Source organism: Lynx rufus, unplaced genomic scaffold, assembly GCF_022079265.1.
Source record: "Lynx rufus isolate CCGP_SWC_20201006 ecotype Redwood Valley unplaced genomic scaffold, mLynRuf1.p SCAF_5, whole genome shotgun sequence".
Lineage (NCBI taxonomy): Eukaryota > Metazoa > Chordata > Mammalia > Carnivora > Felidae > Lynx > Lynx rufus.
The window spans coordinates 143,783,703-143,808,546 of record NW_025814867.1 but is presented as its reverse complement, the minus strand read 5'-3'; the positions used below and the strand labels follow the sequence as shown (position 1 = coordinate 143,808,546).

Genomic DNA, 24,844 nt, shown 5'->3' with positions numbered 1-24,844 from the left:
AACATCCTTCTAAGTATGTCTGTCAGGTTCTTGTTTTTCCTCTGTCTTCATACTTAATTTTGCATTTAATGCAGCTCTAATAAAAACATGAGGCTCTGTGCTAAAGATATTCAGTGTGAATTTGGAAGCGTAAGAAGACAGAAACCCCCTTTTTAAATTCCTTTTTAACAACGGAAATAAATTAAACTCAATCATGTTTGCACGAATGATTCTATTTTCATTTAAGGGAAACTTGCCTCCAAAGATCTTGCCGAATTGGGTAAATTCCTTGTCAGAGTTTCTCTAAATCATTTCTTTTTATTGGAGGGAGTATGGTGAGTCTCCTTCTTTGACAGAATACCATGAAATTAATTTTGACATATCGCTGTAAATGAGGCCATTGTACCACCCCCATGATTAAATATTCACAAACATCACGCAGAGCTTTTAGAAGGACTCTGTTTCCTTCCCACAGCAAAGGCCTGAGAAGTGATAACAATTCACCTACTGGTGATGGGCAAACGCAAGAGAATATATGAGGATCCAGGAATTTGTCAAATGAAACAATAGCAATCAGTTTTTCTACCATTTTACCTGTGGAAACATGTAAAATGAGATTTTGCACTCAAAAAAGTAACTGTTGGATAAGTTAAAATATGACAGTTTAATAAAATGGTCATGTTCCAACAGATCACTCAACCAGCAAGCTCCGAAAACTTCTGGCATAAAATTAATATATCAAAATGGCTTGTGTATCCTTCAAGAAATATGTGTCTTTTCAGAGGACTGTAGCTTATTTAAATTTAAATAACTTTTTTTTTTTTTTGCATCCAAATGACTTTAAAATGGTTCTAGAATTCCAAGGATAGGAATAGGAAAGACTTTTCAGCCAGTCTTTCAGTGCTGCCCCCTACCATCACTCACTTTTGGTCACAGTCTGCCCTGTTTTAAAATATTTATTTGCTTTTTAACAGGGACCAAATATGGATCAAAACTCCAATAAAACATGCATTCACCTGCCAAGCACTGAGCATCATAAGGAGATTTAATCAACGTAATAAAAATCTGGTCTCTAATTTCAAACTATGGCCATAAGGTATCCTTTTGATACCTTGAGGACTCAGTTTCTTAAATAGTGAAAAGCAACACCAGAAAAGGATAAGAAGTATCTTAAGGACAAGAAAAACAACAAAAAGAATATTTTCAAGGAACGTTGAGCAGCCCTGCAAGAGAGCCCCGCTGAAGCGGCCACGGGAGGGATCAGGACTGACCAGCGGTCTGCGGATTAGAGTATTTGTGGCCCTGATCATGCAGAAAGCCTTTCCAAGGGAAACAAGCCTAGTAAGATTTTTAAGGAGCTGGTTTCTAAATCTTCAGCTTCCCCGGTAATCTTTCCTAAAATCCATCTGCCTAAGAATGTAGGCATCTCCTCAAGGCATCTCCATGGTGGGTTGACCTTCTCGCCTTAACAAAAGACAGGTCAGCATCTCACCCACCTAACCTCCTGGCTCTCTGCCCTAAGGGGATAACGATTCCCCAGGATTGGTTTCCAAGGTCCTGAGACATCACAAATCCCTTCCGAGGTCAGATGCTTTTAAATATTTTGCTCCCAAAACATTAGAGGAGGGTCTAACTGAATTAGCTAATGGTACAGCAGTCCCCCCTTACCGGAGGCTTTTCTTTCTGTGGTCTCAGTTCCCTGTGGCCCACTGAGGTCTGGCAGCAGTTGGTCCTCCTTCCGGGGTATTGAATATTAGCTAGGTCACAGTGCCTGTGTCACTCCCGGCACTTCTTCTCATCAGGCAGGCGTTTCATCATCTCCTATCAGTGCAAGAAGAAAATTGAGTCCAGTGCAGTAAGATATTTTGAGAGCACATTCACGTCACTTTTATCCCAGTATATTGTTACAATTGTTCTCTCAGTTATTGTTGTTAATATCTTACGGTGCCTCATTTATATATTAAACTTTATCACAGGGATGTATGTACAGGGAAAAAAATACTATAGTGCGGTTTGTACTACCTGCAGTTTTAGGCATCCGCTGGGGGTCTTGGACGGTGCCCCTCATAGATAATGGGGGGACCACTGTACCCTTTGATAACGGCTTGCTGGGGTTTTTTTTAATGTTTTTTAATTTATTTTTGAGAGAGAGAGACAGACAGAGAGACAGAGAGACAGAGAAAGAGAGAGACAGAGTGCGAATGGAGGAGGGACAGAGAGAGAGGGAGTTCCAGAACTTGAAGCATCCTCCAGCCTCTGAGCTGTCAGCACAGAGCCCAACGTGGGGCTTGAACTCACGAACCATGAGGTCACGGCCTGAAAGTCAGACGCTTAATGGCTTACTGTTTGATTTTGGCCTGTGACATTAAAGGCATTCAAAGGCTCTAATGACATTGCTGTAATGACAGTTTCCCCATTCCCACCCCTTGCTGATGTGAACAAGATTTCTGAGCTAGGGTGGTTGGAAAGACTAGTTAGGGTAAAATAGAAAAAGCACCAGGAATAGTACATGGTATCCGGTAAATACTACATGAAAGATTGTTGCTATGATAACTGTTGCATTAACAAGATATTTTAGTTATCTATAATTACAAATATTCTATTTATAAAAATTATGACTATATAGGGGCACCTGAGCGGCTCGTTCGGTTAGGTGTCTAACTCTTGATTTCCGCTCAGGTCGTGATTTCACGGTTCCTGAGATCAGCCCCCGGCCGGGCTCTTTGCTGACAGCGCAAAGCCTGCTTGGGATTCTGTCTCTCCCTCTCTTTCTCAGCTCCTCCCTGTCTCTCGGTCTCAAATAAATAAATACTTAAAAAATACTTTAAAAATTATGAATATGTACATTACTAAAAAATATATTAGTTATAATTGCTATATTCACCAAATTAACACATGCTGTAAATATATGACATATTAATGTGCGTCCAGTGTGCCAATGTGTGTTTGTTTTAGAAAATACAAAAAGTTGGGGCGCCTGGGTGGCTCAGTCGGTTGAGCATCTGACTTCAGCTCAGGTCATGATCTCACAGCTCATGAGTTCGAGCCCCACATCGGGCTCTGTGCTGACAGCTCGGAGCCTGGAGCCTGCTTCGGATTCTGTGTCTCCGTTTCTCTCTCTGCCCCTAACCCACTCGCATTCTGTCTCCATCTCTCTCAAAAATAAATGAACATTATTAAAAAAATCTTTTAAAGAAACTAGAGAAAGTTTATCCATTAAACATTTCCAGACCATAAAAATGTATTATTGTAGAATAAAATTATGTGGAGTAAGATGAAGGGGAAAAATGTGATCATGTAGAACTATTTACAACTTATTATGTTTTTTAAACAGTCGATGTAGAGGTAAAGTCGCCTTGGTGTTTATATTCTATTGGACACGTTAAATAGAATGAAATAATTATTTTAAAATGCCAGTATTTTGAGCATGCTGGAAATTATACTTTTCAGGTACTTAAACACATTATGAACATTTAGCAATATTCTACAAATTTATTCTTGGGGGGAGGGAGGTTGTATGAGAAAGATATGTAGGAAGATATTTATTATAAGGAATATAAAGCGATTTAATACCAGGAATTGGCTCCCTTAATTACGAAGGTTGAGAAGTGTCACTGTTGTTCACAAGCTGAAGATCTAGGAATGTCTAGGCTATAATGCAGTCTGAAATCAAAGTACTGAGAACCACATGAGCCCGTGGTAGAGTTTCCAGCTCAGATCTGGAAGGCTGAAAACCAGGAGCACAAAAGGCAGGTAAAGACCAATGTCCCGGCTCAAGCAGTCAGACAAGAAGGAAGAGGGATGAATTTCTTCATCTTCTCCCTTTTGTTCTATACAGGCCCTCGGTGGATTTGATGATGGTGGGGGAAGGGAGGACACCTACTTTTACTCAACGTACACGTTTAAATGCTTGTCTCCTCCGGAAATACCCTCGCAGCCACATTTAGAAATCGCGTTTACTCTGGCCCACTCAAGTTGACACATAACATTAGCCATCAAATATATTTAAGTAAATATATTTGAAGACCTCTGGTTCACACTCTATGAAAGGAAAACATGATCTCCTCCACCCTTCCTCGCCCCCACATCCTATCAGAGTAACTGTCAGATACAGCTCTGCCTTCTCCTTACCTCTTCTGAGACTTTTTTTCCAATGCCCTACTATCTTATGAGAAACGCAAACTCTTCAACAGAGTTCACAACCCCTTCAAATCCTGCCCCACGTCCCTGTCTTGTCTTCTGTTCTGTAATTTCTGCAATCCTCACAAAACCACTGGCCATGGGAATGACTCACAACCCACCTTCTCCTCTTACTTCCCCATACCTCTGGTGTCAGGGGCCCTCCCCCTAGAACGCCTTCCTCCCCATTCTCATTGCATTCAAGTCCCGGTTGAAATGTCACATTTCCAGAGGGGGTCTTCCTGGACCATTCTGTCTAAAATAGCAACCTTGTCTCAGTCACCCTTGATCCCTCACACTGCTTGATTTTCAATCACAGAACTTTATACTGCCTGGCGTTATATTAAATATCTTATTTTTAAATGTCTTTTTCCTCCATTAGGCTATAATTTCCATGAAGGCAGCAATTTTGTCTCACTTTTTCACTCTGTTACACCCATTGCCTCCATGGGCATGTTGTAGACACTCGCTAAACATTTTAAATAAATGTATATGAAGGAAAATGGATCACATTTCAGTCTAGATCCCAAGCACAGTTTAATTTTGCAACAAATGTGTTTTGACTTGAATACGTTACAAAAGGCTGTGTTATTATTTATAAGAACAAGGGCTAGTCTCCTTATCTGAAGATATTTTGGCAAATAATGGGTTATTTTGTTTCTAAAAGCAGCAAATTTATGAATAAGAACTTCAGTTGATTAAAATTCCCTTTAAATTCTTTGACTTTGTGATAATTTAAGATGGACATATGCATTAAAAATAATCACCTTGTACAATCCATGAATTTCTTTTTTTTTTTTTTTCAAGTATAGTTTCCCCACAGAAACCACTTGGAGATGTCAAATCTAAACTAAAAAGAAAAATCCTTGCATTTCCCCCCTCCCCAAATTCATCATTAATTGCTTCCACACAACTTATTTGTAGAAATCTCTCAGGTAGACAGTGTCACTTTTTGCTTTTTACCAATGCCAGTTTCATTTCTGTGTGTGGCAAAGAGTTTTGCAAAAGAAGTTAACTGTCCCCGAGTGGTTGCAGGGCGATTGCCCTGCTGTCCTCTGGGGCAGGATGTAGTTAACAGCTAGATATATTTGTTTATTCTGAAATGTATTACTCAGAATTTTCTCAAAGGTCGAAAGGTGATGCATGTTACAATTGGTAAAGATGACTTTGTAAGAGAAACGCATAAATACACACACACACACACACACACACACACACACACACACACACAGTAAGGGATTAGGAATGTATCAATGTGGGAAGTTTACCAAATCAGTTCATCCAGGTCTGTTTCTTCCCAACACAACCTGCTTCTGCTTGCTTCTGTCCTGTTTTCTGTCCTGTTTTTTTTTTTTTCTTTTAGACGAGTTTCCTGGGCCAGCTCTGTGATTGCCCTGAGCCATTTCTAAATAATCTTCTCATGCAGTTTGAGTGGGGTTGGCTTCCCAGGATCAAATAAACAGAGTTTCTCAAGGAGAAGAAGAGTTTACAACAAAATCAATATGGTATAAATAAAGTTATCTTAATAGGAGACAAACGAGTAGAGGTGATCTTGTTGTGTTACGGCACTTAGAATCCTTCCCAGACCTGTGTTTTGGATGTGATTACTTCTGACAGAAATGTTTGCTAAGAACACCTCTTTTGTCCATTGCATGAATGCTAACGTCATTTTATGTCCAGAGCTCGGGTCGAAAACTTTCGTGTGACCTCCACACTTGGCACCTGTCATTAGATGGAAAACACGGATTTGTCTTAAAAGCTGGGTTTGCACAGAAAGGCCAGTAGAGTCCGCTTTAATGTGATGGCACAGGATTTTCAGTGACTATAGGAGAGGAAAAGCTAAAACACCGACTAAAGAATTAGTTATTTCCAAGATTTGGGTATGGCTGTGGGACAAGGAGGCTCTAACTGATGTGCTAAAAACAGTTTTCTCTTTCACTTCTCCTTCTGGAATGTGCCCCTTTTATTTTGTCATTCTTGGCTTGGATCCCCACTTCTCAGGCCTCCTCTGTCGTTTCATTCTGCCTGAGTATTTCCTTTCCAATATTTTGGCTGAATGTTCAGCTTTGTTAGCAGAAATGCAAAGTGAGCGCTTTGAAGCATTACCCAATAAAATCCAATTTTAAACAGTTAGAGCTACAACTCCCCCCATCCTCTGGGAAATGAGCCTTCAGTTTCTTTGTGCTTCAGGCAGAAACGCTGGAGCCAGAATTATCGCTCAGGCCAGAGTCTTGCCAAGACCGTCAGATAAGCCACCTGGCGAGGTCTGGCAGGCCACATTTAAAAGGGGACTTCTTGGAGAAGATGAAACTGCCTTTTGAAATTGTTAAGCATCAGTGACTCTTATATAGTATTGGCTAAATCATAAGTGGGGAGTACATCTGAAGGTCTGAACATATGTATTCTCTGAAAGAACTCACATTTCTTTAAGTGGACGATAAAAGACATTTTGTGAGCAATGCTAACAGCATTAAAGTCTTAAGAAAACTTTTCCTGTCATAAAAATGCCCATTTAATAAATATTTAGACTAACTGTTAAAGCATAAAGCCCCGAGGCTAACAATACCAGTAGACACATAACTATTTGATTTCTATAAACTTTTTCTGAGGAGGGAAATATTACTCTATTCACTTCACAAATAAAGAAACAAAGATCCTGAAGGAAATATCTACAGTCAGCAACTGAGAATTTCAACTGGGGATAAAACTATCCCTTGACATTGTGGCCATGTTACTGTTACCTAGATAAGTTAGGGACGGGGTGGCCGTTTTCTTGCTCTCTTTTTATCCCTGTAGTTGCTTTCCTGGCCATAGATAAAGGAAGACTATGTTTTTTAAAAAAAATGGAAAATGATCTGTAAACTTCTGAATAGGCAGTTTACAATATTCTGTGTGCAATCATCCCAACGAATTCTTAGAAAAAATTAATGTTTTTATTTATTTTTGAGAGAGAGACAGACAGAGTGTGAGTGGGGGAAGGGCAGTGAGAGGAGACAAAACCTCCAGTAGGCTCCAGACTCCAAAATGTCAGCACAGAGCCCAACACGGGACCTGAACTCATGAACCGGGGGCTTGAACTTATGAACCCTGAGGTCATGACCTGAGCCGAAGGCAGAAACTTAACTGACTGAGCCACCCAGACACCTCATTCATCCCAATGAATTCTAATTCTTTTCTACATCCTTGGCCTAATTTCATTTCTGGGCCATAGTAAGGGTGAAACTTGACTTGATTTATTTTCATATTTAACCTAACCTTCCTGAAATACTATAAATGATCATGATCTTTTCTAATTCCTTCTCTCATCAGCTTTTCTGTGGAACTAGGGTTCAATCTCTTCAAAGATGTTTCAAATTTTTAATTCTCCACAGATCCACTCTCAACAAAAGTATGATATTCTGGCTACTTACTAATATCCACATATCCTCTTATCTCCCAGAAAGGTGGGTAAAAAATGAAGTTGTCTTTTTTTATTTAATTTTTATTTATTTATTTTGAGAGGGAGAGGGAGCAGGGGAGGGGCAGAGAGAGAGGGGGAGAGAACCCAAGCAAGCTCCACACTATCAGTGCAGAGCCTGACTCTGGGCTCAAACCCACAAACCATGAGATCATGACTTGAGCCCAAGTCAAGAGTTGGACTCTTAACCAACTGAGCCACCCAGGTGCCCCCAAATGCAAGTTGTCTTAAGTCACTTGAAGATTTGGGGTAGAATGAGGAAAGAAAACATTTTTGGTTATGAAATAATGTAAGACAGGGAAGCATAATTTGTCAGCATAATGAAATCAGGGCCACCATGAGCCCAGATGGCACCTTTGTAAGAATTAGAAACAGACCCCTCTCTGAGGGGACACAATAGAACTTGGCCCTTTCCTGCCCCCCTTGACCCACTGAACGACTTACCTTGGGAGAAACAGCAGTAGACTTCACTGAAAATGAACACATTTCAAAGTAAATAACAACTAGAATTTATACATACTTTTGTAATTACTTATCAGTGTTTTTTATAGGACAGATAGTTATCTAGACACCAGGGATATGAATACAGCAAAAGTGAATGAAATAAATAAAGTAAGTCTTTTCTTTCATGAAATGCATGTCTTTTTAAGGGATATGGAAAATAAACTAATAAATATGTAATATGGTAGCTCTGATCCATGCGATGAAGAACAATGAGGTATAGGATAGAGGAAGAGAAAGCAGACAGTCTAGTGATTTGGGGTGTGCCATTTATTATCAAATTTGCAAGGAAGTCTCTTTGAGATAGTAACATTGGCTTGGAGACAAGGCAATTCTGGGAGTGCCCAGGCTGTGGGTCTCTGCATGCCAGGCAGAAGAAGCAAACTGTGAGGGCACTGAGCTGGGAGCTCTGTGTATGTGGGAAGAACTGTGAGGAAGCTATCAGGTAGGAGCAAAATGGCAGAGTTGGTAGGAAACAGGATGGAGAGGTCATTGGAGCTAAGTCAAAAAGACAGTAGTGGTTAGAGAATTGGGTTAAGTTCTGAGTGACAGGGGAAGCCATTGGAGAATTTTGAAAAGAGGAATTTAGTGATATAACATGGCCATTCAAAGGATCACAATAGAAAATGGACTGATGAGCCATGAGGGCAACAGGAAGGACAAACTGGAGACCATGCAGCAATCCTGGGAGGAATGTCAGTAGCTTGGAGGGAGCAGCATTGGTGGAGGTGCTTGGAAGGATTATGTTGCTTTCTCTCATCAACAAAACCTCTTCATGTTAGACCAGTGATACGCTAGAGCTGGTTTGTACCAGCTCCTAAAAGGCAATTCTTAAATTTTCAGGAATGTTACAAGCCTGTTGTTAAACACAGCCATTATGAAAAAATTAAATTGTATAAACTTATAGTCAAAGATCTTATAGTAAAGACAAAGTTAATAAATATCAAAAAGGCATCACATCACATCCTAATTAATGTCATTCATTTACTTCTATCTATATCTTCAGGGTTTTTTTTGCATCTATTGTATCCATATGGTAAAAATACCATATAATGGTGTACTATTTGCATATCTCTTCCCAATTCTGTGTTGGGTGACATCATGCCAGTAGATTAAAATTAATCATGATGATAAAGACAATGTGGTAATTTACATACAATGGAATATTAGTTAGCCTTTAAAAAGAAGGAAGTTCTGCTATTTGCAACTGTATGGATGAACCTGGAAAGTGTTATGCTACACAGTTTCAGTTATATAAGATTAATAAGTCCTAGAGGGGCGCCTGGGTGGCTCGGTTGGCTAAGCGTCCGACTTTGGCTCAGGTCACGATCTTGCAGTATGTGAGTTGGAGCCCCGCGTCGGGCTCTGTGCTGACTGCTCAGAGCCTGGAGCCTGTTTCAGATTCTGTGTCTCCCTCTCTCTCTGACCCTCCCCCGTTCATGCTCTGTGTCTCTCTGTCTCAAAAATAAATAAACGTTAAAAAAAATTTTAAAAAAATAAGTCCTAGAGACCTACTGAACAGCATAGACCTATAGTTAACAATAGGGTATTATATACCTTCAAATTTGCTGAAAGGATAGAATTTATGGTAAGCATTCTTACTACACAAAATAATAATAATAATAATAATAATAATAAATAAAAAGGATGGAAGAAAAATTTTGCAGCTGATGGATATGTTTATGGCATAGATTCTGGTGATGATTTCATGAGTGTATATTTATCTCCAAATTCACTCAGTTGTGTATACTAAAATCAGTTTTTTTACATGTCAGTAAAGTGCTTTTAAAAATTGGCCATGATGGGCATATTTACCCCATGTAAATCTATGTATAGAAACACTAAATATCAGAGGTTGATGTATTGTTTTGCTGATTGTTTAGACTCAAAGTTAATAATCCAGATTTAACTTAAAAATGTACCATGTCAAGTGCTGAAGTTAAATGAAATTTCAGTTTAATGAATATAATTTGTTCAAGAGTGGGAAATAGCTCAACAGCAAATCACAAATTTAATTAGGATATTTTGGGGGGGAATTAGTGGATTGGGTGCAACTCCATTTGTTAAATCATTGTTAAGTTTCAATTTTAGGTTACCTACAAATGTAAAAGTTTGGCAAAAATGTTCTGCAAGAATTCATTGGTTAGGTATATGGAATTTACAAAAATTGGTAGTGTTTATTTCATTATTATTTGTAATTTTTTTGCTACACATTCTTACGCCAGTAAGATTTATAATAAATGTGTGTACATATGCATGCACATTTTTGAGAGCTGGTTATACCAATCAACCTCTCTATAAGGCTCCCCTATGTGACATTTGGAGATTGAAAATCAGCACACAAACTATACATGGTCAATCAAAATTCAGAAAAATCTCAAAATGTGGGGCAAATGTTCACTTAATGGTAAGTAGCAAGCACCCAAGGAACAACCCTGAGAAAGCATCCTCCTCAGCCAAATGTAAGAGTGGAGCATAAACTTCACTCACCTCTTCTACATAAATTAAAATCAATGTCACATGCTTCTTAAATGGAAATACCTCTCAGTGAGAACCATGGAACATATTCACACAGCACCATCACACAAAGTTTTTCACATGATTTGTTCACAAAGAAATCAGCCATAGATACTGCCTATTAAATTGTTATCATTTGGATCTTCTGTGACATTTGGTCACACAAAACTATGACATGTTTAAAGGGATATATTAATTTCATGATAAATCAGGCTGTATTTTGTTTTGATCCAAACCTGAACGAAGTAAAGGTACTAGCTCACCCTTCCACTTGCCCCCTTCTATATTAGCACAAAGAATTACCACAAAGAATTCCCCAATGCATGGACGCCACTAGGAACTTTTTTTAAATGTTTATTTGTTTTGAGAGAGCACACATGCTAGCAGGGGAGGGTCAGAGCACGTGGGAGAGACAGAATCCCAAGAAGGCTCCATGCTGTAAGCACAGAGCCCAACATGGGGCTCAACCTCACAGACGTTTTGATCATGACCTGAGCAGAAACCAAGAGTTGGATGCTTAATTGACTGAGCCATCCAGGAGCCCCAGGAACTTTTTCTTTTTTCAATATACTCTTGATATTCATGGGATAAAGCTAATGGAACATCCTTCTAATGATGACATTTTAGATAGTTGACATCTGACAAATTAAAGCTTCTCTATCTTACAACAAAACACAGCAATTAATCCACTAACAAAGTCAAGACAGATTATTAATACTCATGATTGCATCCACTTAAGTTGCCCACTTAAGACACATCACTTGAAGAGAAGCAGCAATTAATGATCCGTTATTGTGAACCACAAATCATGGTTACCAACTACAGTGGTTCGGGGGAAAAATAGTGACAGCAGGAATGGAAAGCAGATAATTAACATTGTATCCACTCGACACTGAAAAATGTTGCCTTCAGCTCGTATTTTTGACAGCGCTGTGTGGGTTTTGTACCTTTCCCCAACACCTAAAACCTGGATTCTTTATGTCAGGAGGAAGGACTTTCGTAGGATGCCAGACTTTCAGTGTTAAAACTGGAACAGCCCCTGGTAAACATCCTTGGTGCACTAGGATGGCTGGTCACCCTACTCTAAGTGGAGATCCAAAAAGAAGCTGAAATACAGATCATATAAAAGAAAGGAGCAGTCTAGGATACAGTGGCTATAAAGTCATGACAGCAAATGAGATCACCCAACATTTGTAAAAAAGGAAAGAGAATGGCAAAAGGAAAAAGAGGAAAGAGAGAAAGAAAAAAAAAAAAATATATATATATATACAGAGCAAACTGAAGAAAAAAAGCTAATTTAATAAACTAGAAGAAATTAGAAGAGCCATGGAATAGAGAAGCAAAATTTTAGCTAAGTTCTATCTTGTGAATGGCAACCCAAAGGTGATTCTGTGAGATGTGTCTTTGGTTGGTGTCATTATCTGAAATCTTAGATGCAGTCTCTAAGAAATTTTCATTTTGAAAGCTCATTTACATTCAAAAAATATTCTTTAGAATATTAATACAAAAATTTTATGTAAGAAAATCTACATATCATTCCTGACATTTTTTTGGGTGGTGTTGAGATTATGTTCTCACCGCTTGCCCTGTTCTACATGTATATTTTAAAACTCTACATGAGAAAAATTCCTTCAGAGTGGTGGTAAAAAAATACAATAATTATCATAAGTGGTTCATGTCAGCAGTGGAAAGTGGAAAAATAAATTTAAACACCAATTATATACTCTGTAAAGTTAAACAGTGCCTTCATATATAGACTGGCTAACTGGGGATTTAGGCAACCTTTACAAATTACTGGGTGTACTGCCATAACTCTTAAAATTCTGCTTTCCTGGAAAAGGAGACCAGACTTAAAGTAATGTAATAAAGCCATTGGGGAAATGTAGAAACTATCATAGATGCTCTATATAATAATTTCAAAGCCATGCATCTTGGCATTTAGCTTTTTCTCTCATTTCAGGAGGTGATGAAACACTGAACGTGGGTTATTAAAACATCTTAATTTTTTTTTCATAGATATCCACAAGCATTTAAAAACAGCCAGAACTGGGGCGCCTGGGTGGCTCAGTTGGTTAAGCGTCCGACTTCAGCTCAGGTCATGATCTCACAGTCTATGAGTTCGAGCCCCGCACTGGGCTCTGTGCTGACAGCTCAGAGCCTGGAGCCTGCTTCAGATTCTGTGTCTCCCTCTGTCTCTGCCCCTCCCCTGCTCATGCTCTGTCTCTCTCTGTCTCAAAAATAAATAAAAACATTAAAAAATTAAAAAAAAACACAGCCAGACCTTGAAGTGGCTCAGTTAGTTGAACGTCCAACTCTTGATTTTAGCTCAGGTCATGATCCCAGGGTTCTGGGATTGAGCCCTGTGTCAAGCTCTATGGAGCCTGCCTGGGATTCTCTCTCTATTTCCCTCTGCCCCTCTTTTCCATTTGCACTCTTGCTCTCTGTCTCTAAAATAAAAAATTAAATAAGTAAACAAACAAACCAACCAGAATTCTTAGACACTCACAGTTGGTTTTTAAGCTTGTAATGAAGTCAATCTGAAATATAAAGAATCACCCCTTATATATCCATAACACTTCCGGAAACCTCATCTCTCTCAACTAGACTTATAGACCTGAAAAATACCTGCAAGTGAGGAACATTGAAGGCCAGGTAATGCATCTATCTCATAGGTGAGATTCTTAGGCATTCACTGTCATTACTACCTAACCCACGGTTCTCACATAGCCTGCATAACTCACTTATTTTTTTTTATTGCATATTGCCCTACTTACCCTGCTAGAATATAAGCTCCCATGGCAGGATCTGGTGTATCATCCACTGATTATCCCAGGAGGTGCCTGTAGATGGTCAATAACTATTGTGTAAATGATAGCAGATAAAACAAACAAACAGTGCCCCATGATTGGTGGTCTGGCTGGCATCCCTCCTGCCTGAAAGTCCTGAGCGATGGGTTTTGGGGGAACCAGCGGCACAGGCATCCTAGTTTCTGAACACCAGGCTTCCAAAGGGAGCTGCTGCTGCTGAGGTCCCCGTCAGTGTTCTCCCTGTGCCCAGCAGCTCTCCACAAGGTGCCCCGCAAGGAGTTGTTGTCAGGGCCTATGAGCTTCCTTCTGATCTGTATTCACAGCCTCCACCCGACCTGAGGAACTCAAGGAGGGCTTTGAAGTTATCTCTTAACTCCCCTCTTCCGACTTCTCTGCTTCCCACACATGTAACATAGGAGAGATCCCCGGCCTCCATCACCCATAAAACTCCCTTCTTTCCTCAGCACTAAAATAAATAAATAAATAAATAAATAAATAAATAAATAAATAAGTAAAATATCTAGAACCTTGAAGGGACTTGAAACTCTGGCTACAGAGGGTGGTATTTCCAACATATCAGGTCAAAGAAAGTTTGGGGTGGGGAAAGGGAGGGGTGAGGATCACCTGGGTCCCCAGTCATAATCGATCATCTCATTTCTTTGGAGAAAGAAACTCTGAGTTATAATTAGTGAAAATCAGTTTCAACCCGGTCATAAGCTGGACTCTGCTTATATGATACAATCTCTTCCTTCACATCATTCCACTCACATTTTCCAGTACTCCTTCCTTGTCCATGCTGCCTCTTACCTCAGTACTCTTTATGCTTCTCTCCTCCTTCCTTAACATCATCTGAGATATTTTATGTCAGGTGTGTATTTTATGCATTCATGTTATTTATTATCTCCCCTTTTCCACTATAATATTAGCCCCATGAAGCCAAGGAATTTGTCTGCTGTGTTATGTCAGGACATAAAACCGTGCCTGACACATGGCAAATGTTCAGTAATTACGTGGTGACTGATGAAATAAAAAATTTAATTGACAATTGCATTCTCCGTATAAGCTATTATGATGTACCTCTTCATCGACACTGTGATATAATGATTTACAGCATTGACTATGACTAACAAGGCTAACTCTCAACTTCCTCACTCCCACAGCACTTGCTCATGGATACTGTCCAACCATTCAGGCCCCTTGGCCCTTCCTTCATCTCCAAACTAATTGTCTATTATATTCTTCCTTTCTTCCTTCTTCTGCCTAGACCCCACTCTGCCTCATGTCGAATTTCTGCTCTCCAGTTCATAAAACCCTGCTAATCTTGACCTCCTATCACACGTGTTCTGTAGTTTCCCAAACCTACATCATTAAATCTATCCTAAATCCCTAAGTAACCAACCATCATGGGAAAAGATGTGGCTGTGTGGATGCTTTTACAATACTGTGGCTTTGAACTTCAGCTGAGACTTCAATGCTGCTCAGCAGGATTCATCACTGACCTTCTCTGTTCTGCTCTCTACTCTTCTACATGGACAATGACAGATATTGACACATAAAACCTCCTACTTTCCCCTGGTCCCTTCACTTTTCCTTAAGGAAAGGCCTAATCTCATATTTTGAGGGGAAAATGGAAGCTAACAGATGTGGATTTCCTTAACTTTCACCTATCCTCCCTCACAAACTTCTCTCTCCCCACATTCATGTTGTGCATCCCCACATTGGGCAGTCTGGTTGTCTCCTCAGATACTGGTCAAATGACCCATATCAGGGGTTGGGTCTCCCGGGACTATGCAAAGACAGTAGTTTATACTCTGCACAGCACTGAGTAGAGAGGATTCTAATGTAATTGTCAACATATAATGTCTTTATGACATGTCTTATAATTAGAGAAAATTCTAATATTCTCTATGTCTGAAATGTCATCTTCAAAAAACCAATGTGATGAACAATAATCCTCAAATTTGTCATTTTAATTTAGCAAATTATACTAAGACCTGAAACTATATTCTTATCCTTTGCTCCACTTCTAAAATTTGATCCCTAAATAATTAAGTAGATAGATTCAAGTATGTACACATATATACATAATATCAGAAAACTGTAACCGACCTAAATATTTCTCCATAAGAAGGATTAAATAACTTGTAATAAATTTATACAGTAAGGTTTTTATACAACCATTAAATGACATATTGAGAGATTTTTAATGACATGAAAATGATCACAATGTAATGGTTTTTGAAAAATAAATTATATAAAGCTGTATATAGAATTTAACAATGTTTTAAATATATATATTGAAAAGAAATACCCCAAAATTTTAAGTAAGGTTATCTCTTGGTGTTAAGTTTAAAGGGTATTTTTATTTTATTCTTTATATACAATAGTATTTCAACAATAGTAATAAGTCGTATAATTTAAAAGTGTATTATGAAGCATACATATTTTGACTCTCCATTTTGGAAAATACGTGTATGTATATTATATATAATAGATATGTGCGTATATAATCTATACTCTATGTGATTAGCTATAAAGAACACTTTGGCTTGTTAATATCAGGTAAATTATCTATCAATCTAAAACTATGAGAAAAAAATAAGGATGCTTTAAAGAAGCTCTAAAAATGGATTAAGAAAACTGACAAGGAGTTCAATATTCTGGCATTGCAACTCTGCTTATTTTCATAAAATGCAATTTTTAAATGTTGACTTTCCTCTGTTCACATAAAGACTGATAAATCTCATTCTGTCCTGCCTGCATTGGTTTGAGGATCAAAATAGGCATTTCCTCTTCCTCATGACAGGAGGGGCTTTTTAAGCAGACCTAACACAAAAGCTTTTCCTCTTAATCTCCCCATTTTGACATAAGTGAATAATAACCATCCTGCCACCTCGAACCAGATCTCATTCAAATGGGTATTAAAATCTCTTCTGGAAATGTATTAATGCCCCAGTTCTGAGATACCTTAGGGAAAGTGTTATAGTGTAAAGTCTGAAAAATCAGAAATCCACCCCTGGTTTGCAAGTGGGAGGCAGACGAGACAATCATTTATTATAGAGAAAAAAGGTAATGCTCTATTGGGCTGTTACAAAAGCTGTAATTTTATTTTGAAGTTCTCAAGTTTTGTTCTCCTGGTTTATGGTTTTTATGCTAAAATTATGGCTTTGTAATGGGTTGTGAGGCATACTTTATGCACTATCATAATTATAAGCTATTACAGTTCATTCTTTGTATCAGGATGGTTTTATGGACATTTAAATGAAGTTTCTGACAATGAAGCTACGACTCTAATAGTACTACATTATGGCTACACCTGGTGGTATGCAGTCTCTGGGTTTTTCTATTATAAACCATTGTGGGGAGGAGGGTGGGATTTAAACTCTCAGCTGCTTGCCTCACACTGTGCTCCAGCACAGACAGGTAGATTTATCAATCCATTTGTATTTAAATAACTTATATGCTTTTTGCCTCACCAAACTACAAAACCATCAAAGAGAAAAATCACCCTGGTGATTTCAAATTCTTTTTGCCAGGGAAGACACCTGAAAGTTTGAAAACATAAAACGCCGTGAGTCACTCATCATTTTCCCTTGACGTGGAAATGCAGCCTTGACATTTTGTGGCTTCCTTTCTCTAACGTGTTTATGTATCAGAAATGATCTGTTCGCATGTGCCAGGGCCCTTTTTCACAGCATTTACGATATTTATTATGCTTTTGGTTTCTTATTTCTTATTTAAAAGCTGTTGAAGATAGGCATCTAATTCACAATCTCTTACAATGGCATTCGATGAGATGTTTTTCCAGCTGGGCTGTTGGCTGAGTAGACTCTTGGATAAGATGTAATTAATAATTTTAAGCATCTGTGTGTCAGTAGAATCTTATTTTGGGTGATAAAGGAGCCAAGGGTTCAATAGCTTTGTAAAGGAATTCCATTGAAGTTGACTGAGAATTGCATAACAATATAAAAATGGAATTAAGTACTGAATGCCAAATTTCCACTTCAAATGACCTTCGAGAAAAAAAAAATGAAGGAAATCCAATTGAGTAAAAATAAAAACAAAAAAACAAAAAACAAAAAAACAACGAATTAAGAAGACATTTTGTGCTCCCACAAAGCAAAAATGTGAGAAGAAGCATTTACTTAGGGCTCCTGTAGCCCCTTAATTCAGGTCTTATTATGCATAGGAATTAGAGCCCATATGGTCTTCTATCAAATTGTTCCACACCACTGGGAAAGTATTTATTTCATCAATGTGAGCTAAGTATTTTTAAATCATTACTGAGAAAATGCAGCCTTCTAAAAAAACCATAATGTATTCTTTAAAAAGAAGTCAATGGCATCATAAAAACATCTCACCCGTATTTGGTTGTAGGAATCTGTTTGGCTTTCCATCTTAAAGGACTCCCAGTTCTTGCATATTTTAACACATACATAAAACTGTAAATGGGGGAGGGGGTGCAGCCTGTTTTCACTCAATGTTTTAGAATTCACTAATGAAGAGGAGAATGAGGAACTCCAAATAGATTGATAATTGCCCAGTAAGACTCAAATCTCAGACACCTGACCTAACTTTCTCCTACAGCACAGAAAGTACCAGTGACGTAAGCTGTTTTCACAGGGAGTTATTGCATTGTAATTATCCACATCATAAAAATGAATCAGTTGCAAAATTCCGGACATTGAAACAATCATTTTGACTGATTTTGTGCTAGAGGAAGTATCTGGTTAATTGCTTGGCCATAAGCATTGATTTGGTGGTTGAGGTTACGTTCATATTAAAGCTATCTTTTGCTGTATACATAGCCCAAGTGAATCTCAAGAAAATTACTTACGTATATCTCTAAAAGAAGACTCAGCACTTCAAACCAATTAGGCACAATATTTCTGGGCAGTTATTCTTGTTGATTATGTGGGTTCATGTGTGAAAAGTGAGGGATACAACCTATGAATCAAATTGTGTTATTCTAACCTCTACTGGAATTTACACACCACAGACATAGGCTAATGCTGAGAAAGAAAGGGCAATTCGTTTGCATAGAGTTGCTTGGGTAGACTTTAGAAGTCCTACCCAGAGTAAAAACAATAATGTAGTTAGAAAAAATAGAAAAGATAAAAATATCAGGAGTACAATCATTCCACTATCTACCACCAGAAATATTTATAAAGGCTGGTCCATTGTTCCCTATGCATTAACTGTGAATATGTTTATAGAATCATATAATATTAAGAAACTTGCACTCTGAAACAGTGTTTCCTAGCTTCTCTGATAAAAACCAACTGGGGAACTTATTAAAGCAAATAAATAAGTGAATTTTGGGGTCACTCACTTGGATATTCTGGCAATCTGTTTATCTGTTGTTGTGTTTTAATAAGCTCCCCCTGCCCCATGCCCCATGATTCTTGCCATCTGAGAAGTTTGAGCAAAGTTATCCTGAAACAACTGATGAGGAAAATGAAGGCCAATAGCTTACAAATCTGTAAAGCACTTGGAAGATTAAATGATTAAATTTTTCTCAAAAGTAAGTAGCTGTAATAAGTTTAATAGTTAAGATTCTAGTGGTGCCTGGGTGGCTCAGTCGGTTAAGCGTCCCACTTCAGCTCAGGTCATGATCTCACAGTCGGTGAGTTCAAGCCCAGGGTTGGGCTCTGTGCTGAGAGCTCAGAGCCTGGAGCCTGCTTTGGATTCTGTGTCTCCCTCTCTCTCTCTACCCCTCCCCCACTCAAGCTCTGTCTTACTTGCTCTCAAAAATAAATAAAACATAAAATTTTTTTTCAAAATAGTTAAGATTCTATACTAGACACGTCTATGCAAGGACAAAATTCCATTAGCTAATATTTCCACTTATTTGCTGAAGAATATCTTAGCACTCTCAAATTTCAAATTAGTGAAAAGGACGAATGCAATTTATTTTTTCATTTGAAAGAGAAAATATCCAACTTACGCATTTAAGCAAGTAAATGTTTTAAAATACCTTATTAGCAAGTAATCGATATTGCTTGAAGAAAATTTAAAATTGAGAGAAAGAATAAAGGAAAAGTCATCTATCATCCAATTTCCTAAATTTAACTGCTACTAACATTTCATGAAGTATGTTTCTAGACATTCCTAGTCATAGAACCTTGATTATAATTAATTTCTCAACAAATCTCAAGTCAACATTTTTTTTTCTCATGTGATTAGAGCATACAAAAAGGCATGTTGGCAGCTAGCAAAATGAATCGATGGGAAACAGAGAAGGAATTAATGCTATTTTGGTTGTCTAGCTCTTCAAATCCTTTTCATATAATGTATGTAAAAACATGTATTTTTCATTCTTTAAATCTTTGTTTCAACTACCAGCTAATCTTAGCTCATTTTTACAGAGGCTGAAAAGGAATATAAGAGGATCACTCTTGCTTTTTAAATGTATTTTCCTGATAATACTCTCCAACTAGGCTATTGTTTAGAATGAAGCAACCACAAAGTGGCCCCTTTCATCTCTGCCTTGATCAATGTGTTACTTCTAATTAGAGCGATCATTATCCACGAGGACCACAGGGAAATCAGGACACGTCATTGTGTAAGGCGTAGGCCCAGCAAAGCTCTTCTAAGGTCAGAAATTTATTTTAATAAGACCAAATTATCAGTGGACCTTCTGAGAAACCTAACCTGCCTGTAAAATAAGCATTTTTCACCTTTTCAATGAGGAAAGATACCTCTCTTTACTAATTCTATGATGAAAACCTCTTTTAAAAAATTTATTGAGGAATAATTGACAAATATGCTTGTGTATATTTAAAGTATACAACATGATGATATGATATCCATAAATGTAGAGAAATGATTATCAAAGTCAAGATAATTAACACATCCATCATCTCACATAGTTAACACTATGTGTGTGCTATTATATATATATGTAATATATATAATGTATGTATATATATATAGTCTATATATGTGTATGTGTGTGCGTATATATATGTGTGTGTGTGTGTGTGTGTGTGTGTGTGTGTGTGTATACACACACCTTGCAATGAGCAAGGGTGTGCAGATATCTCTTTGAGAAGCTGATCTCAATTCCCTCAGATATATGGCCAGGAGTGGGAGTGCTGGATCATATGGTGGTCTCTTCCATGCCCCCCACCATGTCATGCAGCACTATGTTTGTCTGCTGCACCCCTTGCAATAGAACAGAGTAGTCAGACAGAAAACATGGTCCTTCATTTCATAATTTTGCTAGTCCTGAGTACAACTGATTATAGTAAGCAGTGTCTCTTCTTCCAATCAGAAGTTTTACAGGTTCTTAAGTCTGGGACAACTTGCTTCTAAAGCACTTTTTGGTTTGTTTGCAGAGTTGCTTGTGTGTATATGTGTCACTCAGGAAACATATTGTATGACTCTTCTACGTCTCCCTCCTTTATTTTTTCATATGTGTTTTCCTGTGACTCTTGCTGATTCTTTTTCTGTCATGAATGAATTTCTTTTTAGTCACTTGCATCTCTTGCCTACTGTCAACTCCTCTGTCTATTGCTCTTTTGGTGGAAGGAGGACTTAAAGATCTTCCTTACAGCTTTGGACACTATGTGCACCTGCTGTGAACATTTCAAGAGAAAATGGCAGATCTCTGCAGCCTTTCTCTGTCCTTTCCGTCAACAATATTCCCCCAATGCCTTGAATTTTATAAAGTGTTCTATCTGGTAAATGTCTGTAAATGTACATAAATGTCTATCAAGTAAAGGTATACAGTTTACTAAGAATGATGAAATCTTGGTGATATCATTGGAACATGAATTCTAACAACAGTTTGGGGATGCTTAGGTTTTTTGGGGTTTTTTGTTTGTTTGTTTGTTTTTGTTTTTGTCTTGTGAAGCAATCCTCTCTCACGGAGGTGCTTCCGAACCAAATAAGAATGTTCTAATGGGTGGGGACAGATAGAGCAACTGTCTGGCGATCCATCTTGCAGATAGTTACTAAATTCTCATGTTTGAGAAGAGAGGTTCTTGAAGTTTCATGAGCCCACCCACTGTTCCAGAGTCTGCTTGAGAGTGGCAGTTCATTTCAGTAGGATGAGCTGTTGGTGAGGAAAATGTTTCCTACACTTTTACAAGATTCTTCTGGCTGATCTAAGAATTAAATTGACATGAGACACATTAATAGGAGGAAAACAAATTTAATTTTGCTCACATTGGGAACCTCACCTATACAAGAGGTTCAACCACAGGTAAGGTGAGGCATGTATGCCACCCTGAGCTAAGAAATGGGTAGAGACCTGGGCTTTAAAGGAGAGGAGGGGAATTCACAGGGCAAGAAGAATGACCTTTGGTGATTAAATGTTTGCCCTGCCATATGGATGGGTCACTCTGAAAATTTATCTGTGGCAGTAACTCTTTTTTTGGAGAAAGACCTGCAAGTTAGATCTTCTAGGTAGTTAAGGGAAGATAAACGTTTCCCTTGAGCCCACAGCGTCTCAGTTGCCTTCATGCCAAATAGCCCACATGCCAAAGTGTCACATTTTGGGGAAACTCGTTCTTCTGAACACCTTCAGTTGCAAACATCATCATGGCTTACGTGTCCCTGGTCGCTTTATTATCTTCGAATGGGCAAGCAAAATTCAGTACTTAGGGGGAAAGAACTCTACCCCAAAAACATATAAAGTAGCATAGACATTAAGCGATAGGAGGGTTTTTCTGAATCATAGATAGTCTGTTTTGCCATAACTGACACTAGTTTGTAAATAAGGAAATATGTCCATAGAATCTAAATGGCTTAAAGTAAAAGGAGCTGTATTTTATGCAAGAAGTATAACAATAAAGTAAAGTAATTATCTGAAAAATATGTGCACACTTTTAAAAAACACAAACCATATTTACATTTAATGGCATGACAATTGTGATTAATGTACCTTGGGGATTGGAGAACCATAATAAGGGCTTTATTTATTAACTGGATGAATAATTTTCTTTTCTACTTCTTTTAAAATGTAGAAACATGATCAGAAGAAATATAATTAGAAATCAGAGTGTCCAAATTTTAATGAAGCCTTGAGCAGCTCAGGTTTCTTTCCTACTTAAAAGTATTTTAAAAATGAAAGAGAAGAGAATTCAGAGATGACTTTCTAATATAATTAGCTTTTAACCTGTTTTTCTGAAATCAGCTATGGTCTATGTAATGCATTATGTAAGTGAATCAAGATAAATAATCTTTTTTTCTGTACAAAAAAGAGGAGACGGACAAATTGCTCAGAAGTCTTGAAATGTGAATTCTGCCAATTGGTCCTTTGGGAAATATCTGTCTTAGTTCAAACTGATCTCTTTGGGAAATAGTGAATCTCACTGCTTAATAAGCATAATGGGAATTTTATATAGTACAGACACTGTTGTCAAAGGGGATATGGACGTGCTACAGAGCTTTGAAAGCTAAGATTTCTGACAGGGAATGAAGACCCTGCTGGCTGGAGAAAAAAAAATCTCTGTGAAGCCATGTTCTTATCTTTTTGCTTAAGAGATAGCTGAACATTTGAAATCTATACATTTTAAATTCTTCCGAAAGAATACGGCACTAATTGTACAAATTATACTCTGACAAAGGATGTAAAAATCAATGAAAATGAAGATGCAAACTTCTGTCTAAAGCTGAAAACAGTAACTTTACTAATGGAAAATTTTAGAAGTTTCGGGATCTAGCTTCGTCAATGGGCTCAAAATAGACCCAGGGGATGATTTCTGAAGTCTTGAGTGAATAAAACTAAAAGGCTTTGTAAAATACACTATGATCAGGAAAAAACCATTTCACCTGGATCAAGTAAGAGCTGTTATATACCTTTCTACTGTAAATACTAGCCCCAAAGCATGAATTTCGTATCTACTTTATATTCTCAAAATCAAATTTATTTTGGCTTGTACAGAAGTTGGAGCAAAGTGCAAAGGCAGTAGAAATGTCACCATGAGTTTTGTACATTATAATTTTTTACAGAAATAAGCTTCACAATCTCTCTTTCTCCACTTCTCCCTGCACAAATGTAAAGGATGTCTTTGAGGGACAAGAGCCAGCATAAGGGCTCCTAGAGCCTCAGAGCACGCGATGCCCAGTAACAGAGGCATTTCTGATCATGCACTGGACTATATTACTGATTCTCAAAACAGATGTGACAACTCACCCTCTTTAGGTCTAGATGGTCAATAATCAATGCATGCAATTATGCTTTGCCGTTTGCCATTGTCAAGTGTTACTGACACCTACCACTTTCAAAGCTCTGTCCTATGCATTATAAAGGTATCATTCAAGTAAATTTTTTTTTTTGCAAGTTACAGGTCTACGACATCCCTTTGAGTCACTGTTGTCAGAAACCTGATGATGAAACTGAGATCTTGAGTTATTCAGGCTCTCACCATCACCTTAACAATGATAGTAACAGCATGCCTGGTTCTTGCCTTTCAGTGAATTCTCAGAATGCATTTCCCAGGGAACAATGTTTGCTTATGTTTCTTTTATTATTCAGACGTTCATGTTTTAGTTACACTCTGGCACTTGCCTGTACACTTTTAGTGACTTCACTTAATTCTGTGCTTTTTGGGTGTCAATGGAGGAGTACTAAATGAAAACAAGGGTTTTGTAACCATACTGGCTCACTTCCCAAACTCTAATATTTACCAGCTATGTGGCAGTGAGAAAACTTTTTAATGTCTCCAAGCCTCAGTTCGCTCTTCTAATTTCTTTTAATGTTAATTTATTTTTGAGAGAGAGAGACACACACACACACACACACAGAGTGTGAGTGGGGGTGGGGCAGAGAGCAAGGGAGACACAGAATGGCTCTGAGCTGTCAGCACAGGGCCTGACATGGGGCTCGAACTCACAAACTGTGGTATTGTGACCTGAGCCGAAGTCGGCCGCTTAACCGACTGAGCCACCCAGGCGCCCCTCGGCTTGCTCTTCCAGAACATCACTATGATAGCATCTATCTCACAAGGTAATTAACTGAATGGGTTATAATAAGATAATAATGTACATAGAGCACTTGGCATCATGTTGGAATGTGGAGAGTACTCAATTCATATGAAAAAATCTATTTTTAGTACCTAAGCTACTCTCCAACAGAAAGGAGATGCATTGGTAAACTTTTCTACTTCACCACTGAAGTAGACACACGACACTCCAGGTGGTTAAAGCTACAACCGTCATCAATGCTTGGGTAAGAAAGCTACTCTTTGATGTGACTATGACCACAGCTCCTCAGTATAGACCCAGGCAAGGTCAGGATTAGGAGACGAGTGGGCAGAGCCATGCAGGTACAGCAAAAGATCCTGACTTTATTCATAATTTAGATGGTTTGTTCAATATAGGGTCTTTTTGAATTAAGTTTAGATTTTTAAAATACTGAATTAAAGTATTATTTATCTCAATTACTGATTTTTTT

The 24,844-nt window shown here is 38.1% G+C and overlaps 1 protein-coding gene across 8 annotated transcripts in view; it reads left to right on the top strand.

Annotated features, from left to right (window-relative positions):
* GRIK1 (glutamate ionotropic receptor kainate type subunit 1) overlaps nucleotides 1–24,844 on the top strand; it is a 369,629-nt gene that overhangs the window by 185,549 nt on the left and 159,236 nt on the right. The window lies entirely within an intron of this gene.